The 18,372-nt window shown below is 47.0% G+C and overlaps 1 protein-coding gene and 1 long non-coding RNA gene across 2 annotated transcripts in view; one reads left to right on the forward strand and one right to left on the reverse strand.

Moving 5' to 3' along the window:
• CCDC60 (coiled-coil domain containing 60) overlaps positions 1-18,372 on the forward strand; it is a 156,421-nt gene that overhangs the window by 46,641 nt on the left and 91,408 nt on the right. The window lies entirely within an intron of this gene.
• Positions 119-10,997, reverse strand: LOC117795145. The gene is made up of 3 exons (XR_004618976.1): positions 10,831-10,997; positions 3,696-4,946; positions 119-807 (listed from the first exon to the last, which is right to left on the reverse strand). It is a non-coding gene; the product is annotated as an uncharacterized LOC117795145 (long non-coding RNA).

An 18,372-nucleotide genomic window follows, 5' to 3' on the forward strand; every position in this document is an offset into this window, starting at 1 on the left:
TTTATTTATTTGACAGAGACAGAGACAGTCAGTGAGAGAGGGAACACAGCAGGGGGAGTGGGAGAGGAAGAAGCAGGCTCATAGCAGAGGAGCCTGATGTGGGGCTCGATCCCATAACGCCAGGATCACGCCCTGGGCCGAAGGCAGACGCCCAACCGCTGTGCCACCCAGGCGCCCCTATTTTGCAACTTCTAAAAAAGTTAAGAATACTCTCGGGGATCTTTGCATCGTACAATCAGTGCATATAAATTTACTTTTTTGTCTCTAATGATTGACTAGAATTCAGTAGTTTAATAAACAACTGAATAGACCATAGCTTATTTCACCAGGTTCCTATGGAGGCATGTTCAGGCGATTCCTAACGTCTGGTTATTGTAAGTGGTGCTACAATCAATTACTTGTATGTTGCCTCCTTGGATGTATGAGCCCATATTTCTATATGGGACAGACTATTATATCAACTGGGACACTTTGGGCTGCATGACTAAGCAACAAGGGCTTTATTTATGAGAACCCTAATGTAGGTCAGTTCCAAAGATGGCTAATTTGAAGGCTCAGTGCCATCATTACGGACATAGGGGCTTCCTTTCCAACCTTCTGTTCCGCCACCCTCAGAAGGTGGGAAAGCCTCTGGCGAGGGGTCCCATGATAGCTAGAGATGTTCTAGGTGACACTGCCAAAATATCTTCAACGTTCCGCAGGCCTGTCAGCCTGGTCTGAGCCGCCGGCTAACACGCACACCAGTCCCTGGCAAGGGCCATGCAACCACCCCGACTGGCATGGACTGTCTTCATTCCTCCTCTGGCTCTAGAAGGAAGATGGGGGAGAAGATGGGTTTTATTCACCCATATACCATCCAGAAAACATGTATCCATTTACAGGCTCCCAACAGCACCCAAGTACCAGTTTCTTCACATATTCGCCTATTCTTAATAAGATGTCTAAATTTTTGCCAACAAGAAGGGCAAAGAGGACATCTCGTTTTCTTGCATTGACTTGATTTTTGAGACAGATAAACATCTATATATTTATTGCTCATTTTTATTTTCTCTTCTGAGAATTACCTGTTTGGATCATTCGCCTGACTTTCTATTGGATAATTTGCTGTGGTTTCTATTGACTTGTTTGAGTTCGATATATACATCCTGGACACACATAATCGAGAAATTTTAAAAGGTTGTTAAGAGCAAAGAACACTTAAATCATCCATCTTTGTCCTTCCTTGGATTCTCAAGGGTTTCTATCACAGTTCAGGAAACAAATGAAGAAACTGCATTTGATGGAAAAGGTTATGTTGTTGTGCTTTCCAAACTATAAGCTTCAGAACAGAAGTGCCTTGCCAGATGTTACAATACATTTCGGAAACACCACATAAAATGTCTTTCAGAGTCTCACAAATACACAAACAGCCATAGGGACTGGCTCTGTTTTTTCATCCTGGCCACTCCCTGGCTGGGTGACCTCAGCCCCATCATTCCATCTCTCTGAGCCTTGTTGTCCTCAGGGTACCACAGACCTCACAGGGCTGCTAGGGAGTGTAGCAGATGCATTCATGCTCTCCCAGTGTCTCCTTGGCTCTCCCCAAGCTTATGCACACCCTCGGTTCTCTGCTTGTGGTCTGAGGCTGTCCAGAAGGGGCAGTCCAGACGGGTAACGCCCTCAGGAGCAGCCCTCCACCAATGGCAGACAAATATTGGGGATAAGGACCTGGATTGCACTGCCTTTAGATGGAACAACTCTGAGGCGCATTCTGTACCAAGAGCGGACAAACCATAGCTTACCAGCTAAATCCAGCCACCACCTGCCGCTATAAGGTTTTATTGGCAAACAGCCATGCTGACTTGTTAATACATCATACATACTGTCTGTGGCTGCTTTCAAGCTACAAGGATAGAGTTACCTATACAACAGGGACTCCGTGCCCTGCAAAGCCTAAAATATTTACTGTGTGGCCCCTTCCTACACAAGTTTGCTGACCCTCGCTCTGTACCTCCCCTGGGGTCCCAGCGGGATGAGTCAGGTCACCCACAGTGGGTAACCCGCTTGCTCATTAGCACGCTTTCCTTGTTCCACTCCCTTACTGGTGTTTTCTGGGATCACCTGCCAAATACATTTCTTGTGCTCATAAAGCTGCGATGTGCTGGGCAGAGTTGGAGAAGAATGGACGGAATGGAAAAAGGCACAGGGCTGCAGACAACGATGGGTCTGAGGTCCAGGGCCAAGACATCTTGAGGGTTAGGGTCCCTGCCGCCTTCACTTCCACAACTATTACGCACACACACGCACGCTCACACACACTCCGCGTGCATGCACACACATACAGTGACCCTGCCATTTGTTTGGGGAGGTTGGCTCATGTTACGTTTGTGTTTGGGGACTTGCAAACTGACGGAAAATGCAGATGGGGACATGAAGATGCATTTCTCTCCCTGGACCCTGACTCCTGTCTAGTGAGTGGCCACGTGAAAGAGTAGACTTTCTCCACCGGGAAACATCTGTTTTGTCTGTAACTACACATACGTGGGTCTGAGAAATAAACAGGTCACCAAGCATCTCTCTGAGAGGGGAGAGGGCCTCCCAACGTCTCCCCATTACTTGCAGTGCTACAATAGCGGCACTCTCAAAATTCAGGGGACAAGGCTGTAGTCTTAAACGCGCCCAGCCTCTTCCCAACCCCCAGACATTTGCGCCAGCTGCTCCTGCTGCTAGAATGCTCCCTTAATAAATGCACTTGTGTCGTTATTTGAGTCTTAGTTTAGACATCACTTCCCCCAAAGAAGCCCTCCCAAACCGTCCCTGCAAGGGTCACTAAGCAGTCTGGGCCCCCCTGTAACACTGTGTTTGCTGTGCTTACCAGACTCTTCCATTGTGTTACTTACTCAGTAATAACTAGTAACTAAGTAGATGTTTGTTAAACCTCTTCCTCGCCCGCCAGACTCTAAGCTTCATGGGTATAAAAGTTTCTTTTAAGTATAGATATCCAGAGATGGAATTGCAGGACCATATGCTAATTCTAGTTCTAATTCTTTTTTTTTTTTTTTTTAAGGAACGGCCATAGTCTTTTCCACAGTGGCTGTACCTTTTTATATTCTATCTTCTCTTAAATGCCATCTACGTTGGGGTGCCTTCAGGATTTATAGAAGATATTCTGAGAACTTGGACACTAGCCATTCAATTATTGGGGTGCCAGACAATGGTTCAATGTGTCAGGCATGGAAATAAATGCTAGAGCTTGGACTCTAGTCTCACACTGATCTGCACTCATAGCTGTGTGACTTCAGGCAGGTTACTTAACCATTCTGAGCCTTGGTTTCTGCCTCTGCACAATGACAGCAGTAATAATCCCTACCTGAAAGGGCTGTAGTGAAGGTCACATAGAATCGTGTGTGTAAAGTATATGTGCAGGTTATGTGTGCACATAACGACTGTCCATTGACATGAGAGTGTGTTATTGTTGCTACATTATTATTGTTGATACCCCCTGAAGAAAGCTAAGACAATTTTGATGTGTAGGTTGAAGAGACCTTTCTGCACTAGGACAATAGAAAGTCTGGTGTCTTTTCTTCCTTCTGAACCCTGGAGAATTGCTTGGCGTCAGGTTGCTATTTCTAGAAACTTCTGCAGCAGGGTCCTGCAGTGTGCCTGTGGGATGCTTGGCACCACTAAGTGCTCAAAACACCTACTTGCACACTCACCGGTTTGCTGCACTGCAGGGCACATTACCGCAAAGGTGGAGACGCCAGAATTCAGGGCAGGCCCGGAAATACTCAGAGATCTGTTATTTCAAGATCGGCTCACCCAGTGCCCTCTTGGTCATAAGTAACACAAACCCCTTCAGAGAAGTTTGATCAAAAAGGGAGAATTTATCCTAAGGACAAGGGATGTCCTGTGTAATTCAATAGCAGAAGCCACAGTGAATCCTCCCAAGGTGGGCCCCAGAACTGAGGACATCGTCCCTTCATCTCTCCCCACAACCACTGTCTGCAGACCAGCATACGTGGAAGAAGGTGGCTGCTCCTGGAGACCACACTCCTCTGAGAACTGCCTTCTGCCGGACGGTAGCCAGCTTGGAACGATGCACCACAACTGCCCCCTCTTCACCTCATCTGTGAACAGAGGTGGACACCTGACCCACGCTGGGCCAATCAGATTCTTCCTTGGGAATCTGGAATCGAGGCTGATTAGTCTTTCTCCTCTGCAACATGGTGGTGATAACAGTAATACTGACCTTGTCAGATTGTGGTGAAATTAGTAAAAAGAAGCCATGCCAAGTTCTTAGTCCACCACAGGGCACACAGCAAGCACGCAGTAGTTTGACTGGCGTTGTCATTGTTCTTCCAAATACCAAGCTCCCTAGCCTCGCACACAGTGGTGCTCAATAAATAGTTATTGGATGAATGAATGAATCAGTCAACAAGAGCATGCCATCGGCTGCAGTCATGCTATTTGATGGCGCTCAGTTATAGCAATACATGGACCTCATGTTTGTGCAAAATGCTTCTTTCTGCCAAACACTGGACTTTGCCGTCTAAATAAGCCCAAGCTGAACATCCCACAATCCCGAGCCTTGCGTTGTGAGGTGCAGGTGCTGAGAGTTCTGAGAGTTGCCAGGTGCTCGTGATACATTTTACAGGTCGTTAAACCTCTAGTTAGACAAACTCAATCATGTGTATTCGTTAAAATGAGATTTGGGCCATTTCAGAGACGAGGCTCATAGTGCAGGAAATATGGCCCGAGTTTTCCTTTGACAGGGCGGTGCGGGGAAATGCATTCCACAATAGCATCGCAGAGCTCCACAGCCTAGTCCTCATTTTACAGCTTCTGTGGTCGTTCTCCTGCTCCCGAATGGTTTCTGTTCTGTGTTCACGACTCCTAAGTAGTTATTTATTTTTCTGAATCTCCACCTACACCATAGGCTCAAAAAGGCACATCCTGGAGATTTGTACCTGCATTAAACAGGGAGAATGTTTATATTTTTAAAATGTAGCCGGCAAGAAACGACTTTTGAAATGTACCTTGGACAAACACAGACAAACGCGATTCATCAACTCGCCCTCAGAGTACAAGTCACTGGGAAAACTTCTGCAAGAAGAATCTTCTCCCGGTGTTTGAGAGAAGAGCGTTAGAAGTCGTCCCTGTGTCCACACTGGGGCAGGTTTCAAGAGGAGGGAAATATCAGTCCGCAGCTTCCTGCGTCTGTGTGACATTTTCAGTGAAGAAATCCAGCAAGGAAATAAGGACTCATTTAATGGAACTCCCCTCAGCAGTGTGGAAAGGACGACAAAAGGTCAAATGACCTTTTCTGGTCCAGCGGGGCTACGACGGAGCCATCAGGCATTAACAAGCACCTTCTTTTTTTTTTTATTTTAGAAAGTCTTTTTTTTTTTTTTTTAAAGATTTTTATTTATTTGACAGAGATAGAGACAGCCAGCGAGAGAGGGAACACAAGCAGGGGGAGTGGGAGAGGAAGAAGCAGGCTCATAGCAGAGGAGCCTGACGTGGGGCTCGATCCCATAACGCCGGGATCACGCCCTGAGCTGAAGGCAGACACTTAACCGCTGTGCCACCCAGGCGCCCCTAACAAGCACCTTCTGGAAGAGAACGCTCGCTCACACCTTCTTTGGTCTGGCAAAGAGTGTTTGACAGCCCCGAGCATCTTGAGCTTACACGTGTCTGAGTCCCAAGATCTGGGAACAATGACAAGCCTTTAATGGGTCCCCAGAAAACATTTGTCGAATTAATAATCTTCTGGCTGAACAAAAAGAAAAAGACAGCTACCATTTACCAACAGCTGGCTACACGCCAGACGCTCTGCATACCCCAGTTCTCCTGGTCACAAGCACCCCACAAGGTAGGCATTATGATGGGCAATGTCCCCATTTTAGGCATAAGAACACTGAGGCTCAGCGGGGATAAAGCACCTGTTCGAGGAGACCCCACCAGGGCACAGAAGACTTGAGGATTTGAAATCTGCGTCTGACGTTAAAGTCTCTGCTCTTGGCCTCTGGTGCTCTCCAGCCCTCTCCTTCAGCTTCCTAAGTGCATCCGCTCTAGTTCTTTCTGCCGGCCGCGAGGAAGCAGGGGATAAGGTCCGTGTGCTGAGCGCCGTCCCACCCTGCGGTAGCCCATTCCGGGACGCTACTCGGTGCCTGCTCAGCCTGAAGAGGCTTCTGCCTGCTTCCAGGCATCCCCCGGAAAGCACAGTTGCACCTTCTAATTGCCCCCAGAGTGGGCAGGCTCCTGGCTATACACAAAACAGTAACTCTCACGGGTGACCAAGGCATGGTGTGTGACAGAACATGAGCAACTGGTCTCCCCGAGATTGATTAGGAAGATCGATGACCTTGATCCGCCGTGTCCTTTTCAACCTGGCGTCTATTCTGCTACCTTCCAGTTCTTGCACCGCCTATGAAATGATATCCGTCCCCTCCCTCTTGTGTGACACATTCCACAGAGCCATTTGGTCAACCCACAAACACTTACTGATCCTTTACAAAAACAAGACCATGTGATCTCCGGAGTGGGGCAGGTGCAGCACGCAAAAAGCTCCAGTGCATGAGCTCAGTGTTCCAAGGACAGGGGCTTGTCAAAATGCAACGGGAACAGAGAAGCAGGCCTAACTTGGCCAGGAGAGGGAGAATGGAAGAAGGGGATCCTTGGAAAGGCTTCACAGCGGTGGTGATATTTAAACGGAGTCTCAGAGCATGAGAAGAAGTTTCCAGAGCGGGAGAGGAAAGAAAGAGCATCCCCTGCAGGAGACATAATGTGTTCCCAGGAGCGTACATGTTTCAAAGTCACCTAGAGAGATTAAGCAGAGGACAGGGTGCTGGGGGGAGAGGTATAGCCAGCAGATGCAGGCGTGAAAGGCTCTGCAGAAAACCCCCAAAGAACTGGGGCGTTGCTTTGAGATCAACGGGGAGCCATTGAAGGGTTTCAAGTAAAAGAGGGATAGTAAGGTTTGTTATAGAAAGATGGCATGTTAGCGTCTTAGGGTTGCCTTAACTACCACTAACTTTTAGGGTGGCCTAAAAAAACAGAAACTTATTCTCGCACAGTTCAGGAGGTTAGGAAGCCAAAATCAAAGTACTGGCAGGGCTGGTTCCTTCTGGAGAGACTGAGCACTCTCCTGGCTCCTGGGGTTTCTGGGTGTGACCCTTAGTCTCCAAGGGCTTGTACCTGCGTCTCTCCGATCTCTGCCTCCTTCTTCACGGCTTCTCCTCTGTGTCCTCCTTTTCTTATAAAGGCATCAGTCGTCAGATTTAAGGCCCATCCTCATCGGGTATGACGTTATCTTCACTAATGACATCTGCAAAAACCCTATTTCCAAATAAGGTCCCATTCTGAAGTTCCAGGTGGACGTGAGAGTGGGGAGGACACTATTGAAACCCACTACAGATCATGAAGAGGCAAGAATGTCAGTGAGAACCCCCAGAGCCTGCAGGAAGCCAATTCCAGAGAGGGAATGGGGTCTGGAAGTGGAAGAGGGGCCCATCGCCACCCTGAGGACTTTCATGCTGGACTTTCCCCCCAGCGAAGGGGGAGGTAATGGCCCAATGAGCCCTGTTGGAAAGGATCTTAGGAATCAGAGCATCCACTTTTTCTCTGTTTTTTTCTCTGTTAAGTGGTGGAACCGGTATTTTACAAGCAGATAGTCTGTCTCGAGCATCCCTTTATATTCTTAAGATTGTTTTTAACGCATACTGGCTTTGTCTAGTAAGGTTTAGCTTAGATAGGGCCTTCAGGAGCTGAGGGGCTTACTGGCAGAGCTCATAATTGTCTTAATAGCCAACATTTATTAACCACACACTAAATGCCAGGTGCTATGTGAGGTGCCTTGAATTCATTAGCTGTGATTCTCACATCATGTCTGAAAAGAAAAGCCATATTATGAATGTCCTCATTTGACAGGTGAGAAAAAGTGTGCTCAGGGAGGTTATAACTTGCCCAGGGTCACACAGGGGTAAAGCTGAACTGGCAGCCAGGGCCACGTGATGCCTAAGGCAGTTTCTAAACTAAAAAGAAACTTTTTTTTTTTTTTTAAAGAACCCACCATTGAGAAAAATATACAGGATTAGGGAAGTGGGGTATGAAAATCTGATCATGTCCCTCGCTTGGGATAAAGAACCTGTTCTGGAAGCCTGGATGATAAACTGGGGTCACCCCTCCCCACCCTAGTCTGTGGGGGAACTCCGAAGGAGACGCATATAGGACCCAGAAGGGCACCCTCCTGTCAAGTGAGGGGCTGGGGCTCCGACTTAATTAATCCCCTTCTCCCTGCTAACATTTCCCTTGCCCTCCAGTCTGTTCAAAAGAAGCCTTTTCCTCTCTGGGGATTAAGGGACCTTTTCAGCTCAGCTTATTCAGAATAAGGTTCTTTGGAATGAATGACCAACTTTTTTTTTTTTTCCTTTGAGCCTGACATGCAGAGCCAGCTGTTGAAGCAGAAAACTGCCAACAGAGCCTGTCATGCCCAGATATCTGGTGTCCGCTTGGGGGGGGGGTGTGTGTTTTAAATACTTGTAGGGTTTTTCCTTTTAATTATTATTATTATTTAAAAGGAATCAGGAACTTGCAGATGCCTGCAAGAAGATCAGGAAGGGCCCTGTTCCTCCCTAAATGCCCCAACAGGACTCTGAAGACAGAGGGGGAAGGACAGGGGGGAAGTTGACACATCATCCTGACTGACCTCACCCTTCCCTCATCCCATAGCTTCTTGCACTCATCCGCTTTCGCCCGTGACAGCTACCAACGGGCATCCTGATAAGCCAGCTGATTCCCCTGGTGTGGCCAGAGTCTCGGGTTACCCATGCAGTGTAATCTGAAGGTGGACCAGCATGGTCTCACCCTAAAACATACTCCAACACCCTAAACCTGGTGCATACCTGAAATTATACCATTTTCCAAGCATACCATTGGGTTAAGCATTGCCTACTCCCTGCACTCCATTTTCAGGGTGAAAATGCTACTAGGCTCAGTGATACCTCATGTCACTCCCACCTTAGTATAAATTAGTCTACAGATTGGTTTCCATAGGTCAGAGCGGCATAAGGACATCTGGCACCTTGGGGTGGGGAGAAGGAACAGTTAATGGGGAGGAGTAAATATTAGGCATCACTAGAGAATGAAAGAAGGAAACTGGAAGTTATTAGGCACCTACTGTGTCCCAGTCCTTTACATATATTTTACTTCTATCTTCCTAACAACCTTCTAAGGTTGGCACTATCATCCACATTTTGTAGCTGACTCACCAACATCCATCCCAGCTGAATCGTCTAACCATGGGGTTCTCAGACTACAGCAGGCAGAAGAATCCTCAGAAGAGCCTGATGGAGAAGATTCCTGGACCCCACCCCCAGAGGTCCTGATTCACCTGGTCTTGTATGTGGCCAGTGAATTTGCAGGTGTAATAAGCTCCCAAGTGATGCTGATGATATTGGCCCATGGACCACAGTTGGAGCAGCGTGGGTCTAGTCATGGCAATCTTATTCACCTAGCCAATGATTAGTTCAAGTGATAGACCAACTCAAGCCCATTTGGACCAATGAGACATGAAAGATTCGCCAGGGCTTTTGGGAAAGAAGCCTTGGCCCCGATTGCTACCAGCAGCCATTTTACAAACATGAGGCAAAGATGTCTAAGGATGAAGCTGATTCTATGGACAGCTGACCCTGTGGGCAGATCAGTGGCATGACAGAACCTCTAAGCCAACCCCAAACCCTACTCTGGACTCCCTCTTACATGAAGTAATGCACTTCCCTATTGTTTAAGCAAGGGTGGGTAGAGTTTCCTGTTGCCTTCAGCTCAAAGCATCCTAACAGACATTACTATGATTCTCGGATGAAGGGAGAGAGAGTTGATCCAAGGCCAAGGTCACACAGCTGGTAACCCAGTTCTGGGAGGTGCCAAATATCTTTCCAACTTGTCACGCTGCCTGAGTGGCTTTCTGTCTAATACCCGATGTGGTTCCCTATTTACTTGGGGCCATAGTTTTGGGGCCAGACCCACCTACTCTTTTATCATCAAGAGGTTAAGGATTACATCCGTCCATCTGTCCATCCTTCCCTTTATCAAGTGTTCATCCCATGCTTGCTGTATGTCACTCCCGGTGCTTGTGATCCACTGGAGGGCAAGATTCTGTCTTAGCCCTGAAGGAGCTCAAATCAAGAGGAAGAGACAGCCCCACAGTCTATCTCCTTCTCCCTTCCCAAGACTTTAGCACTGCAGTCAGCCCACTGGTACCCAGATGCCCAGTCTTGTTGAGTTTCTAAGTTGTTGGCACATAATAAAAGCCCAATCTTTTATTCAACTCAAACCGATTTATACACCTTCAGGAAATTGGAATTTTTTTTTAAACATCAGTAAAGCAATTCAAGATCCTCAGTAATGGGGATTATATAAATATTCAACCATCACATTTCTCTGTTTATAGAGCATCAAAGTGCACAGCACATTATAAAACTTCTAATTAATCCTTGTAATGCTCTGGTGTCATGAGCAAAGGGCAGATAATAACCCTATTTTACCAATGGAACCAATGGCCACTGTAATTCAGCGACTTGCCCATGGTCATGTGGCAGACACCTGCGTTTTACACCTTCATTAACGGCACAGCTTATTAATTACAACAATCACATTAACAACTAGCATTTATTGAGAGACCCCATAAACCCAGCTCCGTCCTGAGAACTTGACACACATTAGCACATTAAATCTCCATCACGACCCTATGAAGTAGGCTCTGTGCACGAGAAAACCGAAGCGCAAAGACCTGTTGCCATTTGCCAAAGACTCTGACTCCAAATCTCATAGCTGCCCTTCGATTCATCGTACCTGCTGGGTGGCCCGTTGGGAAGCAAGGCCTTGCGTATTCTTGTCCTGAGTCTCTGCTGCTTTACTGTGTGGCCTTGGGAAAATTCTCAGCCTCTCTGGGGCTTAGATTGCTTGTCTGTTTGTGGAGCAGGGGGAGTACGCGCTCTGGAACCAGGCAGCGGCTTGAATTTCAACTACTTCCCCTCTGCCCCTTACTTGTTACGTAAGTCAGGAAATTTACTCCACATCTCTGTGAGTCCATTTTCTAAATCGTGAAATAGAGTGAAGAACAGTCCTATCCACAAAATGTGTCGCAAGAGTGAAATGAGTTAATACGTGTAAAGTGCCTACAACAGCGCCTAACACTTAGCAAGCATTCAATAAATGGTGGCCATTTTTAGTGTATCTGTCATGTGGTAGAGGGGGCTGTGCTGGGTAATCTCTCAACTCGATCTCTGACGACTTTATTATTTTTTTTTTCAAGACTTTATTTATTTGAGAGGGAGAGTGAGTGAAAGAGAGAGAGAGAGCAGAAGCGGGGGTAGGAGCAGAGGAAGGAGGGAGAAGCCAACTCCCCGCTGAGCAGGAAGCCTGATGCAGGGTTTGATCCCCGGTCTCTGGGATCATGACCTGAGCTGAAGGCAGATGATTAACCAACTGAGCCACCCAGGCGCCCCCTCTGATGACCAACCAAGAGCTCCAGGCTGACATTCTCCCAGCTAGGCAACCCCTATGGAAAGAGATCTCTTTCCTAACAGCTGCAGCAAGTATCCTGGGATTGAAAGCCATTAGTCCGCTGGGTCTCAGATTCATAAAAGAAGCAAACCCTCCTGGTGGGCAGGGAGCTGCTAGCATATTTTCACTGGCCAGGGCTTCATCATGTGCCCAACCTTGGAGCCACATGGATTGAGGTTGGGAGAGGCAGCTCCCCTGGGAAGGTGATTGCTGGGTCTGTGCCTAGGAGGACGTTGCTGCAGCTCTAGCTGTCCACAGATTTCCCTGGCTAAGGCTCCAAGAGTATAACTTTAAGCAGCTCAAGCTGCAAATCAGTGTCCCACCTTCAGTCCCAAGGGCCTAAGTAGGCTCCCTGCTGCCATGCTTAAATAGGAAGGTTCTCTTATCACCTCCAGATCTTTGCACACTCTGTTTCTCTGCCTGGAATGCATCCTCCTTGCTCTTATTTTAGATTCCCCCTAGTCCTTCAAGTCTCCACTTGGCCTTAGCAGTCACTTCCTTCATCTCTGACTGCTCCCTGCCCTGGCTGAGCCACATGTGCCCGCAGCCCTCGAGGCCCACTCCTACCCCTGCCTATATTCTATGGTACTGTACTTTGCTTAATTGTCTGCGTACCCCCTGCAAGACTCTGAGCAGGAGCTTTGGGAAGGATGTGTATTTCCTAGCACCGAGCTGGAATCCTAAGAGGGACTTGGTAAGTCTTTTTTGAACAAAAGAATATCCAATGTGTCCTGGACAGTGGGGATGACTCACTGACAAGTCCCAGGGAGCAGGGGAGCCAAGAGCAAGACACAGAGTGTGAGAGGGAAGTGAGAAGGCCCTAGACAGTTGTCAAGAGACTCCGATATTGAGGGAAACAGGTAGGTCTGCATGAGGTTAGGCAAATGGTGCACACTTGGATTCCAGCTCTAGAAAGAATTTTAACCCAGGCCAAATACCACGTCCCAGAAAGATCTAGAAGGCGTGCCCAGGAGGGCCCCTTTGGAACAAGGATCCTCACCACCTCCCTAGAAAAGCACATTCAAGATGGTTTCAAAGAAATCTGTGTAGGTCCCACACAGAACCTTGTGCTCTGCAAACAAAAACGCTCTCCCACTCTCTACTTGGTGTTTGGTTCACCTCCCTCTAACTTACACGGCCAACTAGCTTCTCCCCTGGTGAGTGTCAACAAAGTATGGAGATGAACATCTGACACCATCAAGGGCATCCATGCTTCCAATTCCTTAGAGAAGGGCTCTCTGTATAGGCTTTCACCCTTTGAATACAAGGAGCAGGTAACCCACCCCAGGCTGCCAGCCACCATCCTCTCCTGCCTCCGCCCACCCTCCACCCAGGAACCATGTTTGCTGACTGTGAGAAGCAGGTGTTTTGCTATTTCAAACAAGTCTGAACCCCAATTCGTTTCTCGGTAACTTGATACTCATTGGTGACAACCGTGGTTTCTCATCTAGCGTTGTTATTGATTTGGTCAGAAGTAATTAAGGAGATAATTCTTACTCAATTACATTTCCCTGAATTTCCTGAGGTTGCTAACTCTGCTCCCCGGCTGTATTTTCTTTTCTAAATTAATTTTGTCTTGACTTCAAAATGAGAATGGATATTAGGGGCTTGTTGTGCTTGTTGGTTTTCATGGGAACAAAGTAGGGCTCTGTATTTTCATTCCTTCCAACTAGGGTTCTCAAACTATTTTTAATTTTTTTTTAAATAATGTAAAACATCCACTGGTTAAAAAAAAATACCAAAGAGTAAGAGTCCCTCTTCTAAGCCCACTTTTCACTGCTGAAGGCATTCCCCAGGCTGCCACTTCTAACACTTGCCTATTGTTTCTTCCAATGATCGACACTTCCAAATTATTCAGCTTGTATGCTTAAGATTTTAATGACTTTCTCTTATGAAAAACAGGGATCTGGCTGCTTGGCATCCTTACACACTCCCCACCTCCACGCCCCATCCTCCCCACAATAGTATTACCTTTAGTTCTGTCACTGGTTAATTCTGCAACTTTTAAAAATATGTTATTAGGGCAGTGAAACTCTTCCGTATGATACTATCATGACAGATACATGTCATTAGACATTCATCCAAACCCACAGAATGTGCATCACCAAGAGTGACCCCTAATGTAAACCATGAACTTGAGGTGATAATGACGGGTCAGTGCAGGTTCATCAACTGTAGCAAGCTCACTTCTCTGGTAGAGGAGGCTGACAATATAGGGGGTGGGGGGCACATGTGGGGGCATATGTGGGGGCAGGGTATATATGGGAAATCTCTGTACCTTCTGCTCAATTTTGAAAGAAAATAAGATAAAAATAAGGTCTTTTTAAAAAACTATGTGACACTCGCGTTTCTGTCCCCATTTGCAGTAGAGAGTATCTTTGACTCCTCACTTGGTAGAGTGAAGATCAGCTCATCATCTCTCCTTGGGTCTTTTACTACTACGTTTATATCGTCAAGATTGACAGCCCGCATTCTCTTCTGGGCCAGTGGTTCAGTTTTCCAGATTTTGTCTAGGAGTTGGGTCTAAAAGTTGGAAATCAAAGAATATTACAGCTTTATTTTCACGGGTTTATCCGCCCACTCAGCAACTAATGGCCAAGAAACCATTCTGGTTTGGCATCGTGCCGGAGACCAAAGAGCCAATGTGACAAGGTCACACTCCTTGCGGGCACTGCAAGGTTAGAATTTAGAGGAGGGAGGGAAAACACACAGTTTACAACATAAGCATAGTAGCGGCTTAAATCAGTGGTTTTTAACTTTACGTTAAAAATAGGAAATGTGATAAAGAGGTAAGCTGAATATAACAAATATTTTAAATAAGTCCTGCTGGTTTTCCTTTTACTTTGTGAATATAAGTGGAGTTTGGTGCTCAAGCCATGGCCCACTTGCCTTCCCCACAGTGATCCTGAGACCAAAGCGAGAAAACTAGAAGATTTTATGTACTGGGGATTATATCCTTCCCCTGGGGATGGAGAGACAGTGAGAGGCATCGTGGCTGCAGTTTTGTTTTGTGTTTATAAAGCTCCTTCATCAGTAGGGAGCCTTTGCAGCATTGGATGCATTGGTCCAGAACACACTGGTTGGAAATATCACTCTGAGGGCAGCTGGAACAAACATCTGCTCGGCATGAGAGGTGCCAGACCAGTCACCACGGTGCCCATGGGGCCAGTGCAGGACCAAGAGGGCCTCTCGGGCCATGGAGGGAGTATTCTGCCTTCCCTTGGCATGACTGTCACATCTAGGTGGTACAGCAGCGTGTGTGTGTGCGTGCGTGTGTGTGTGTGTGTGTGTGTTATTAAAGTATAAAATCTCTCTGGAAGGATACACAAGAACTTGGTAACACCAGTCCTCTCTGGGGAGGGAAATGAATAGCTTGAGGACAAGATGGAAGTAATATTTTTTTAACTACATACCCTTTTATTTGTTTTTAAACCATTTGAAGATGCTGCCTATTCAAAAGAAAAACTAAGATAAAAAATGAAATAAAACTGGAGGCTTCATCTTCAGTCCTTAGCTAGGGCCCTCATCTCTCAGCTTATTTGCTGAAGTGGCTTCTCATGGCTTCTCAGCAGCATTACCAGCTTTGGGCATATTTTCTCCTGCTTGGGGACGTCAGAAGACACTTCATCACTCCCTCTCCCCATCATACCCTACATCCCAACTCCTCGTGGTTCCCTCTGTCTGAAACCGTTTACTCTCCACTTTTTGTGTTCAGCTCAGTCAGAACCTCGGCCAATAACCTCCCGTCACCAGCCTCAAGCTGGGGTCAGTGCCTGCAGGTCACCACATTATAGCTAAACTGCCTGCTTGATACCTGTCTCCCCCACTAGACTGTGAGCGCCTTGAGGGCAGGGAGGCTGTCTTGTTCAGCATCATATCCCTGACCAGTTTCTAACACATAGTAGGTATTTAAAGAAATATTTGAGCTACTCTTGCCCCTCACTCACTGTCCTAACATGGTCCACATAGCTTGGCATTGGATGGCATCCTGTGGACAGCACTGTGGAAGTCATATCAAGGCAGCCCTGGAAGCATGGGAAGACTCATCCCCAGGGGAACTCAGGCCCCCGGCAGCAATTCTGCATCTTGGCTCTTGTCCCTTTCACCATTGGCTTCTGCTTCTCATGTGAAAAATGAGGTTAAATGAGTTTAACCAATGGAAGGCTGGGTTTCTTTGGACCTTCAAGGGATTCACTGGGATTCTGCAAAGATGTTGACTTCATCTTGTTCCGGGGAGAGAGAAAAGAAACTGAACATGCATGGGGGCTTAACACACACACACACACACACACACACACACACACACACACACACAGGTAAAGTGCCTGGCACAGAACGGCAGTTGTCTGTCTCAATGCTACTTTTCCTCCCTTGGAACCATGGCAGACATTGTTAATCAATCACAGAATTCTTCTGCCGAGATCAGACTGCAGGCAGCTCCAGACAGCCACTGCAACTAACGTAGATTGAAGCTGGCACTCAAGGCGGAGCCCATTTGCCATCTCTAGCCTAACACTTTTCCAGACACGCGGGAGGTTCTGAAAATCTAGGCATAATTATTTAGGCATAAATTTAGGCATGATTATCAAACAGAAGTGCTGCTGGCAAGATGGTTGTTACACCATAGGGCCCGTATCCAGAAGCTCCTCCAGGACTTTGAATGACAGCCCATCACACGGATTCCCATTGGCCACTGCTGCCCAACAGCTGGACTGCTGGCCCCTTCATATCTAGTCTTTCAAAAGAGCTTATGAGATTAATGTATTTGATTATTTTTTTTTTCCTGGGTGGATATAGCACATTGGCTGCTGGCATGCCAGCTCAATCCTAGGGCTGATGGGGGCTCATTGATGCTGACAGCCAATTTCTATTTCAATCAAGTGTGAGGGGAGGGTAGCAGAGAAAGAGATTGAAGGAAACAGGGACTTGATTGAAAGCTATGGCATCTAGCGCCACCTACTGTTAGGTCACTGCATCGCTACCATTGCTGGCTGTCTCCAGGTGGCTGAGAGCCTTAATCTGATCTTCCTGAGTGTATTGGGGAGTATTTTCGTAATCTCACTCAAATTATACTTTTTGTCTTTAATTTATGGTTCAATTTTGTAAAAATTCCACATACTTATGATCTAGTGATAATGACAGTAACCTTCTCTGACATGTTTGGTTCACAAAGCCCATACACCAAGCTGCTTCTCACAGCTCCTTGGCTGAAGACTGGGCAGGTACCAGGTGGGAGCCCTGATGTACAGAGGGGAGTGACAGACCTTCGGTCACACAGCTAGAGGGGCAAGGAGCTGGGACTCTGAATCCACATCCCATTCTCCCTCTGTATCTTTCAACTCCTCCATCTCTGCTCCCCCCTGCACACCTTGCGGCCTGGCTCACACCTTGTCCAGCCCTTCAAAGTGTAACTGCTACTTAAGAAATTCCAGTGTGTAATGTGGATGTCATTGGAGGGTTCACGGAAGAAATGGAGAGGGATTTGAGCCCCATGGAGGAAAAATCAGTAAAACAGTCCGTTACACTAGTGCATTTTTACCGGATGTGAGTTGCCCTCTGCCCCACCCCAAGGCTCTCTCCCCTCCCTCCATGATATCTCACTGTACTTTTACCAACTGGAACCCTTCATCCTCTTTCTATGCTTCTCCGGTACCCATCTTCACACCCATCTCCCTTCCCAACAAACCAATCACCCTCCTTAAAAACAAGGAGGATTTCAGGAACAAATAATGGAATAATGTTGTCTTTCCCTCCAACACAAAGGATTGGAAAAGGCTTGGAATTTTCAGGGAGGCAGAAGGGTTGAGGACCCAAGTTTTAACTACAAGACGGGATCTATTAGAGTTCTCCGGAGAAACAGAGACAATAGGATGCATATAGATAAAGAGATTCATTACAAGGAATTGGTTCATGCAATCGTGGAGGCTGACAAGACCCAAGACCTGTCGTTCACAAGCTGGAGACCCAGGAGAGCTGGTGGTGTACGTTCTAGTCTGAAAGCCTTCCAGCTCAAGACTCAGGAAGAGCTGATGTTTCAGTTCAAGTCCAGAGGCAGGAAAAAACCGATGTCCCAGCTCCAAGGACAGACCAGCAAGAGGAGTTAACTCTTATGGGCCTGGGGAGATGAGCTTTTGTTCTCTTCTGGCTTCAGCTGATTGGATGAGGCCCACCCGCACTAGGAAGGGCAACCTTCTCTACTCATTCTATTGATTTAAATGTTAAACTCATCCAAAAACATCCGCAGAGAAACACCCAGAATAGCGCCTGACAAAATATCTGAGCACTCGGTGGCCCAGTCAAGCTGACACCTCAAATTAGCTGTCGCACTGGGGTTCTAGTCTTGGCTCTGATAGCTGACCAGCTGTGTGACCTTGCACGACTTCCTCTGTGCTTTCCCTGTAAAATGGGTTTATTAATAACTGTGGGAAGAAGTAAATGGGATCGATGGCATAGAATGCTGAGCACGGCGGTGATGTGTAACAATTCCACAGTAATCTGTCCATTTATGAGGCTTAGTCACCCCCCCACCCCACTCTCAAAGCAAAAGAAGCCTGCACACTCCACATTTTCTGCAACCTTTTATGTCATTGCACAGCTAGAAATCCGAGTGTGCATGTGAAAGATCATCGTTTCCAAAGGTAGGAAAGGAATTCCAAATAATTGTAAACACTGCACGGATCAAATGAATCCTGCAGGCCACCAGACTGACATCTCTGTCTCTCATGTACACATGGGAAACAGTCCCCTCGGTTTGCAGTCATAAATAAAGGGGTTTGAATGTGTTCCAGGAAGTTCCGGTAAAAACTCCCAAAATACAAAAGCCAACAG

This window comes from Ailuropoda melanoleuca, chromosome 12 (assembly GCF_002007445.2).
Source record: "Ailuropoda melanoleuca isolate Jingjing chromosome 12, ASM200744v2, whole genome shotgun sequence".
NCBI classification, from domain to species: Eukaryota; Metazoa; Chordata; class Mammalia; order Carnivora; family Ursidae; genus Ailuropoda; species Ailuropoda melanoleuca.